The sequence below is a fragment of the Ornithodoros turicata genome, chromosome 1, assembly GCF_037126465.1.
Source record: "Ornithodoros turicata isolate Travis chromosome 1, ASM3712646v1, whole genome shotgun sequence".
Classification (NCBI taxonomy): Eukaryota; Metazoa; Arthropoda; class Arachnida; order Ixodida; family Argasidae; genus Ornithodoros; species Ornithodoros turicata.
In genome coordinates, this window is record NC_088201.1 from 220,648,820 (window position 1) to 220,658,880 (window position 10,061).

The following is a 10,061-nucleotide window of genomic DNA, read 5'->3' on the forward strand; positions in this document are numbered from 1 at the left end:
AAACACCGTGCCAGCACAAACGGAGGGTGACAAAGATGCAGGATATATGCTGTCTGCTTCAACAAGGTGTTCATTTATTTATTTATATAATGTGTCGATTGTCGCACAATTCCATAGTTTAATGGCGTGTGGAAAGCAGGTAAAGGAAAGACTTGCTATGGGAAAAGGACGGTTCACATTTCTGAGCGTTATCCAAGCCTTGTCTAATGTGAAGCGCTTGGCCTACATAAGGAAGAGTAAGAGGCAACGAGTGAAAAAGTTTATAAAACAGATGAAGTCTTTGGAGATTACAGTGGTGATCAATGGCTACAGGTCGAGAGCAGTCACAGAGGCGGAGAGTGGTGACACTACTGGGGCAGAAGTAATCAGATAAGATAAATCCAGCAGTACGACTTTGTATCGATTCAATTACGTTTCAAAAGAAAGATTGATGAAGGTGCCAAACACAGCTTGCCCATCTCATTGGGGTGGATGAAAGTAAGTGAGGTATGCCAATCATTTAACAATAAGCTCAGGCAGTGGTCTGAGTCACTAATGATTTGGTTGATATGAATGTGCCATTGGCAAGTGGACATGATATGGAGACCAGAACAGGAGAGCGCGTGACTAAGGTGCAGCAGAGCCTATAAGGGTGCAAAGATTGGTGTATGCCGGCGTGGAGGAATGGAACAGTTAGATAAGTGTAGGGGCAGCAAACATGTGGAGCACCATGAGTCGATAAGACTGGGGTCTGATCGGAGGACCATTTGGTCTTCGGGAGGTGATATGCTTATAAACATCGCAGTCATTGGCGCTTAGCCGGACTGCAGATGAGAGATCAGTGAAGAGGTCATTAATGTAGAATAGGAATAGTAGGGGACCTAATACAGAGCCTTAATTGACCTGTGACGTAATGTCAGAAAGAAATCAGATTTGATGAATTGGCAATATACAACATCAAAATCGTAACTTATGCTGCGGTTGCCTCCTGAATTTTTTAGCACTTTACCAAGTTCAGCAGCACATGAACCTGGACCAAACATGTTGACAAGAGTGTACGGGCTTCCACCAACTCCTGTAGACATTGCTGAAGCTGTAAAAGGAGTTAAACGAGGAGACGTGTCAGAGCATCTCAGGCGCAGAATTGTGGATTGGATGTGCCATGACATGGCCTCATGCACGCTGTAAGTGTTCCATGTCTTCCAAACTACATTGTGCTGTGCATTCAAGGCAATGTGGAAAATATATTTGATGAGTGTAGCAATATTTGACATTTACCAAGAGGCATGTCAACAACCATAGTATTGAGGATGGAACAGGTCACACTTAACTGACACAGTTAAATACACTCCAGCTTTCCTGGAGCACCATTAGAAATCAGCATCAGATTGAATGTAGCGAAGGGAGTGAAGAGAGCATGTCTATTCTTTCTAAGTATTAAAAGGTTCGGGCACTGTAAACGCAAAATAGTCTCTTTTTTTTTTTACTATAGTGCATATAGTAACTGATTCGTTTGATAGGATAAACTGGAAAAGAGAAAAAAAAAAGTGTATAAGTGAAGGAAACAAACACACTTCGAATCCCTTCTCAGCCTTACCTTCATAGTGTTACATGTATAAGCGCTGGCTTAACTGCTTCGTAACAGTAATTATTGACTTTGACTTCCAGGTATGGGGGCAAAATGTGCTAGCCTGCAGCACAACAGCTTGTAAGACGTTATCCCCAACTCAGAGACACTGCACTTCACGGTTGTAGGTAGGTAGACTCTTATATGCCACAACCCATAGTCACCTAACATATGTAATTTTCAGAAAGTACACTCTAAGAAAAAAAGGAGTCAACCTGAACCCTTTGAGGGTTTTTGCGGCTTGTCCGTAGAGGGCACCTATTGGGGGTGCTAACTTGAACCCATTGAAGGACCCTTTAAAGGTTCAAACGTGAACCTTTTAAAGGGCCCTTCAATGGGTTCGAGTTTCAACCTTTTCAGGTGTCCTTCATTAACCATTTAGTGGTTCACAACTGAAGCCATAAAGGGTTCGTGTTTTACGTTGTAGCCATGTGCAGCCTGGAACCCTCAGAAGGTGCTCCCTACGGACAAACTTACAGAACCCTGAAATGGTTACACACAGAACTATCTCGGATTTGACTCCTTGATGGTTAAGTCATACTGAACGAGTTCAAAATATATATTTGCTGTTTCCGAATATTTATTGTACTGATGATTAGGAGCTGGATATACACTGGCACATCAAAAGAAGCATGATCGATAACTCTCATGTACCAAACGATGTCAATGTTTCAAAGTAATGAAGTGACTAATGTTGACAAAGAAACAAGAAAGCGTTTAATCGCCAACAATTCTGGGGAGGGATATATTTATCAGAGGGAAAAAAAGAAATAAAAGGGGAGAAGTCTGCAAAACGGAATGTGGGCTTGCATTCCGGAAGTATATACTCAGCGAATAAATGAAAAAATAAATACTTAAGGATGAAAAAGATGAACGGTTGAGATAATGTGTATGAGGGTGGTGATGTACACTCACGAATGATATGATACAGGACTTGAGGTCATAAGCTGTATCATATGTATGGAAAACTGAGTGCAAACACAACATAATGTACAAACACAAAAAGGGTAGATGAAATGTAGATGAAACAAGGTGCTAGCATTTTGCAGTGTACAAATAATGACAAAATGATAACTTAACACATGTATTAGGCTAGAAGATGCACACATATATGTCAAAGTACTGCCAAGTAGCATACCAGTCTTATCACCCAATCACCGAGAACAGTGGCCAAAAGTAATTTAAACTGCGCCGACAAAGATAATGGCAATGCACTCATGGAAACACAAACAAACTGAAGTCAATGCTGAATATGTTGTGGCATAAATTTCCTATGATAGAAGTGCACTGCAATGCAAGAAGTTCGTATGGGTTTGGATATGGACTGCATCAAAAACATGCTGTAATGTATGATTATGATGTGATGTAATGTATGATGTAATACACATTTCACAAATTGTGCAAAACTCTGTTGTCATGGAACATTTGTACCCTGGACTATGGTTTATCTTGAACACTGACAAAAACTACTAAAAGATACAGGAACACCTACTTTTTTCAATCATCTTATGTACAGTGACAGGATGGTTAAGTAGCAAGTGAGCTGGTAATAAGTATCCATGACAGCGAAACCCCAAGACGAGGGACAAGAAGGGACATACACAAACAACATATCCGACACAGCTGAAGGGTTTATTCAAACACAACATAGTTAAACCCCAGAGACAGAAAGCGAAGCACAACGGGAAAGTGACCAGCTTCCTAAAGGCCACAGGGAAGGTCACTGAGGGATTGCTGACACAGGTTTTCGCCAATCAAATTTGCATATCAGATTGCTCTTTGATGCAGTTTTTGTTGCACTGGCCAGCCAAAGCGATGTTTGAATGACCAGCTATAAGTGAGCATTCATTCAAAGTAAAAAATAATGCTAATTCTTCAAAAAATTTGAAACATTTGGAAATCTGCAATGGTAGCTGTCCATTGTGGAATGATACTGTTGTGATGACCAAAGAGGGTAACCGACAAAAGGTGATTGTTAAGGAAACGCTCTCCATACTGGGTTGTGGAAACTGTGTCAGAGATCCCTCAGTCACCTTTTTTCTGGTCTTGAGGAAGCTGGTCACTTTAGTGTTGTGAGTCACTTTGTGACTCTGTGGGTTGAGTATCTTTTGTGGGAATGAAACCTTCAGCTGTGTTTGAGACATTGTGTGTGTATGTCATTCGTCACAAGGTTTTGCTATCGTAGACTCTTATTTTCGTTTGGTTAGATGTGTTGCATGAACAAAAATTCCAAGCTTGTCTTGCAGTCGGTCCACCTGATTTCTCACAGCTGATTACTACATAGCCAACAAAAATCATGTATAATAATTTTAGAGGCAAACTTCACATACGTTGCTCAAGCGAGAAAGCTCTGACCCTCTAGTTATCCCATTATACAAGCACAGTCACGTCGTCTCACACGTTTCCATGGCATAATATTGTATACTTGAAATCTCTGCACAAGGATGTGATACTGGCTAGGCTTTAAGCTCAGAAATGTAAACTCGAAATGCTGAGATATGTGCTTACAAGGACGCTTTACATGAAACAAAAACGCAGCAATGTAGTTCAGGAAGTCGTCACTGATTCTTCTTAGTTCCGAAGCAGAGCTTCACCATTGATACGGACGGAGTAGGCACTGTCGCTAACATTTTGCCACTTCCCACAATTTACGGCCACCGTGGCTATTGGGGTCTGAAAAAAAGTTGTGCAGAAACAAGCTATTAAGTGTGTACAAAAATGTGTACCGTCAGTACCAAGCAGCAGGGTAAGTAACGCTAAGCGCCAAGATTTATTTGCGGTATGATTATGTACACAACACACAATATGTACTGGATTTAAAAGCACATGTTCTATTTTGTCACTAAAAACTATAAAGGAGCATGTACCCAGTTTTGTGCTCAGCGATTTTACGATCTTACATCAACACCCGAACACATAACACTGCTCTAAGTAAATAAGGTTTTGTTACGTAACCTTTTAACCATAACAAACCTCTGAGGTACAAAGAGGCACTGTACAAGCTGTAACAAATGTACGCACGTGACTTCCTTGTGATTACCGATCTCCTTCGATATCAGTATGTGCGCTACGGCACACGATACCACATGAGAAATCGATGCGATTAGTACACGACTTCGGTCGTTGCATCTTAACAACCTGCACACTATTCACTATCCACTCCACACATCCACACTCAAGCCCTCGCATAAAATTCTAATTCACTTTAAGCAAGCGGATATCAAAATCGCATACCTTCAAACATGGCGGCGGTGGTTTCCGCGTTCCAGTTCACTAGTCACTGTCACGCTTTGCTCTGATTCCACGATTTGATATTTCCACGGCATATTACTCATGCGCAACACCTTGCAAATGATAAGAACGCATCCGTTGTAACAGCGAGTCTGGGTATTCACAGCCGTAACTCACCTGAGAAGCAAGCAAGAACACGAAGGACGTCCAACTTTCCCTAGGCCGATGCGTCTGTCGACGCTGCCACATCCGTGATTGTTCTCACTCGGAGAGTTTCGGTTTGCATTTCGTGTCGTATATGAAGGCAAAAATCGAAACGTTGCTTGTTGTCAGATTACATAGACGTCTAGTTCCAATGAATACTCAAATCTTATCAGCACCTCACTAGCATTGAAACCGACGAGCCGCCATATTGCATCGCAAATTGTGGAACCCTCTAACATGTAGATACACCCTTTTCGCTCGGGTTCGTTCGAGAACCTCCTTGACTGGCGAATTGCACCCCTTTTTAAGTTACAATTGCTATCGAAGCTGCTCAGGCACCTTTTTTTGCCGTGGAAAAGGTGCATCGTAGTTTTCGAGGAGGAAAAAGGTTCAAAATCTTCGCTCGGAACTTTTTTTTCTGAGAGTGTAGAAGTAGTGGAAACTTGTGTCTATTCATGGAGGCAGCTTGATTTCCTGTAATCATTCTAGCATCACTCCCATGTTTAGGAGTTTGCATAATTACGCAGCAACTAGCTTCGTTGTGTTACGCGTATAACTTTGTAATAGTTTGATTTAATTTAATAATTTAATTTATTTCAGTGTTCCTGGTGCATGTCACTATGCAATAAAGGGAAAAAATGCGGAGAGTGATGAGTGGATTCTCTGAAATAGATGCTGCAAGAGCAAAAGTGATCAAGAAACCAAACGAAGGGACAGCGACCTCCACAAATGCGCAACGCCCGGGGCCTTGAAAACTATAAGGAGAGATCATGTTCAGGTTTGTAAAAAATCATCATCTGAAATGATTAAACAAATATGATTAATTTCATTTCTTGTGGGTTTATTTACATTTCATCAAATTTTAAGATTGAACAGCCCTGTTGACTGGCAATTTTTTTGTGGACGTTCGATGACATCACAATACAGCTACACTTTTGTTTCACTCATATGACATACTGAGTGGCAGCAAGACTGTGCTTGAACCTCGTACACAATCTGCCTCGTCCCAGTCCAATGAAGTAATTTTCCATTTTCCTTTAAGTTCTGCTGTTGTCTTTCCAGTTTATCAGTATCTGCTAAGCTTACTGAAGCGGGATGATCTGAGGGTTATTTCAAAAATGTGGAAAACAAGTGTACTTCGAGCTACTGTTCCTCACTAGGTGCATGCATATTGTTAATGTGTTACTGACAGTGACATGTTGTGTCTGCTTCGCGGGCAGGAATTTGCCTGTACACCACTTTTGCGTCTTTGTGCTACTCGTTGCAGCCGTCAACCCCTGGAATGTTAGGGCTTGGTGAAGACGGTGCAACAATAGGTGTACACGTGACGCTTATGCAGAAGGAGCTGAGAAAGCATGACTACTCAAAAGAAAATGTCAAACTGGCTATAGAGTGCACTTTCAAAGTCAGGCGATCCTGAGTTGAGTCTGGAAACATCTCTGTGTAAGAAATAATTGACAAGTACCCTGCGCTGCAGACTGACACTGAGGTTTGCAGCCCCTAATACAGGAGCATTGCTTTCGTGTGTTTACCTTTTTAAGTACCATCCCAGCAAACCACGAACGTCTAATGGATATCTAGAGGCTGGTACACCGTGGATATTTTGGATATCAAGTAGACATCCGGATATGTCCAGCTAACGTGGAATGGATGTACTATGGATCGTCAGAAGCTCATCCATAACTGTATACATGGATATCTTCTGGATGTAACAGCTGGACATTTGCACATCCAATGAACGTGCTTGTGAGGCATTGCGACGTCTAATATACGTCCTATCGATGTTCCTACTGGATTAACGACAATATATAGACCAGATTGCAAATCTACTTTTTCTACAATTTTGCGCGCATGAACAGCGCAAATGACGTAGCCGTGGCCGTACCCCACCCGACATGGCTTGGGCATTTCTCAGTAGCCTCTATTGGCGTACTGGATGGAACATATACTAAAGTACCAATAGTTGCGGGATGTTTGTTAAGTGTAGTGGGGCCGAAAACGTTTGTAGCGGTGACGAGGATGTGATTCTGCAATTAATTCGTACGTCTGCAATGAGTCAAACTGTCCGCTAACATTTCTGATATTCCTTCCTGACAAATATTGTGTTTGTAATTCATGCTATTGTCTATGATGAGGTTACCTACTGAGTGGAGCTGTCAAACTGGCAGGTTTCCTGAGTTGGTGGAAGAGTGCTACGTAGATACTTTGCAGAGAGCAGGACGCCAACAAATCGAAAAACTTGCTTTTACTTGTTCTCCAATTTCTCACGTCCTTGCAAGATAGATTCGCTTTCTTCTAGCGCTATACGTAAAAATTACTATTGAATTGATAATCGAAACAACGTTTCGTAAACGTACGTCTATATTACCGTATGTTAATCCGGTAGGAACATCGACTGGACGTATATTCGATGTCGCAATGCCTCACAAGCACGTCCACCGGATGTGACAAATGTCCCGCTGTTACATCCAGAGGATATCCATTTATACAGTTATGGATGAGCTTCCGACGATCCATAGTACATCCATTCCACGTTATCTCGACATATCCGGATGTCTACTAGACATCCCAAATGTCATAGACGTTTGGATCTTTCTGGTACGTCTAACAGACGTTTGTGGTTTACTGGGATAATTGAGTGATTAACTTTGGTAAAAAATCAAAATATCACACATCAACAAAAGATGGCAACATGAAAGCTCATTGGGCTTTAGGAATTTTTAACATGATTGTATTTTGCTTTCTGTTGAATTTAGTACAGCTGTGCGAACAGCAAAATTTCCATTGCGAGTAGTTTATGTATATTTCACTACACTGCGAATCGAATCCAAATAATTTCTTGAGATGGCGAATCGAATTGGAATATTCAGAAAAGGCGCAGTTCGAATAATTTGGAATAGCTCTTGCTGAAATATGTGTTGGTATTCTGCTAATTAGATGACGTTCTCTCTGAGCATATCAGACTTTTCAGCGTTCACAACAAACAGTGAGAGGAGGACACCTCTGTGTTGTACATGGTGCACTGCATTAGTGGGATGAACTATATTGAGAGTTAGTCAACATGTTCCACGTAGCCTGCTTTGTGTGCATCTTCTCATTTCAATGTTTACACTGTAAATTTCGTGTGCTTTTTCTAGACACTGCACATATCTTCATCTTTCAGTGAACAAAGCTTTGAATGTCAGGAGCACATTTACTAGAGCATGCAGTGCACAGAGCACCGTGTTCACAATGAGGTCACAGGGATTGTAGGCTTATTGTAAACAGTGTAAATCTGACATGAGAGAACTGATGTTCTGAGGCAGGAACAACATAGAAAGGACAAACACACACATTTTTTCAAACACATATACTTTCATCGTAAATCTTACTTCACCTAACACTGTGGTGTGATGAGGTGAAGGCGACTTTCATAATGGAACCGCACAACAAAACAATGGCGGTAACACGAAGTGGGCTTCATCGAACTCCTGGATGTAATGAGGTGAAGCACACTTGCAGAGTCGCGATAGCCATACTTAGCTTATTATTTGAAAAAATATTCGAAAATTTTGAATACTGAAAATAGGTTGGGAATAACATTCGGATAGCATCAGACATGGAAGTCGTTCTCGAAATTTCGAATATTCGCACAGCGCTAGATTTTAGTATTCATTCTTGAAATCAAGTATAGGTTGTAATCTGTGTTCGTGTTTCACTTCTTTGCTAGTGAGAAATGCAGTGACCATTAACAGCCCTGTGCGCATTACAGATTCACAACGAGTTTCAAAGACTCACAAATGTGGATGCTGACGCAGCACTACTACGGTTCATCACGGCGTCTGGACACAAAATTATTCACATGCAATACAACAAGAAGTCTGCCAGAACGGAAATAAAGCGCATGAAAGAACACATGGACACACTTCAAGGAGAGCAACAGAAGTGTATGTGACCCGCAGTACATCTTCATATCTAGGTCTGGCAATAAGGACGGGTCAGTAGGGGATGGAGCCTAGGGCCAAGAGGGCCAAGGGCTCTTCAGGTGTCCCTATGAACAAAGGGCAAGATAGTTGCTAGCACCAGGAAGCATGAGAACGAGGACCTCTGGTTCGATGCACACCATTTCGCTATTCCATACCACTCAATAAATGCACAGCTTCGCCAGGGTTAATCACGAGCCCACATGCAGTGACCATTCATTTTGTTTCCTTGCAATCTCGGCCTAACCAAACTCTTTTCACATGCCGTAATGCGAAATTTGGAGCGTGCCAACTTCAAATAATAAGAATAACGAACATGTTATAAGGAATGGCTAGTTCAGCATCGGGCCTCTGAACAGGACTTCTTCTGAGTCACAACTGGGACACTTAATTTCTCTCACCCGTCCGGGTTTCTGAAACATCCAACAACTTTCTTTTGATATGATGAATGGGGAGTTTCCAAAATTTACAAGTGGTCAGTTTCTGTGAATACATGGGTTGAGTTACAGATACTCTCTTACGTGTGAGGTCTTTCTGTGAACTGTTCAATTTGTGAACTCTAGAATCAATTAGACTTCATCAAGAACAGAAAATGATAGGTACCCTGCTAGCTTTGCTTTCAGCAAGTTTAGTGTTGGAAAGCTGCTTTCTTTCCTAGACCTATTGGCATCCATTTTCTCATGTTGCTGATTTTGTTAAAATGTAATGAATATTTTCTACGTATACCTTGACAGAATGGCTAACTTTCTGTGGTTTTCCAAGTTCTGTTTCTGAGACAATGAGGACAGGCAATCCCACTATTACTCACTGGGGCGTAGTGAGTGATAGGGTCAACCTACATAACTATTAATAGCAGAGCAAAAGGAGACAAGGAACACCACTAAACAAGACAAGTGATGACTGTCACTTGTCACTACTTGTCCCCTATAGTCATATACCTTGACTTTTTCTGCACTGGTACTAATATTGTTATGTCAGCACATCAACTAGCATAAATTACCACTATTTAGCAAACAGCCTACAGTAGGTTGACTATTTACTTATGTGTTACCTTTACT

At 41.4% G+C, this 10,061-nt stretch overlaps 1 long non-coding RNA gene across 1 annotated transcript; it reads left to right on the forward strand.

Moving 5' to 3' along the window:
• The first annotated feature begins 957 nt into the window (after positions 1-957).
• Positions 958-8,935, forward strand: LOC135376800 (uncharacterized). Its single transcript, XR_010417864.1, has 4 exons — positions 958-1,163; positions 1,648-1,734; positions 5,642-5,819; positions 8,793-8,935. It is a non-coding gene; the product is annotated as an uncharacterized LOC135376800 (long non-coding RNA).
• The last annotated feature ends 1,126 nt before the right edge of the window (positions 8,936-10,061 follow it).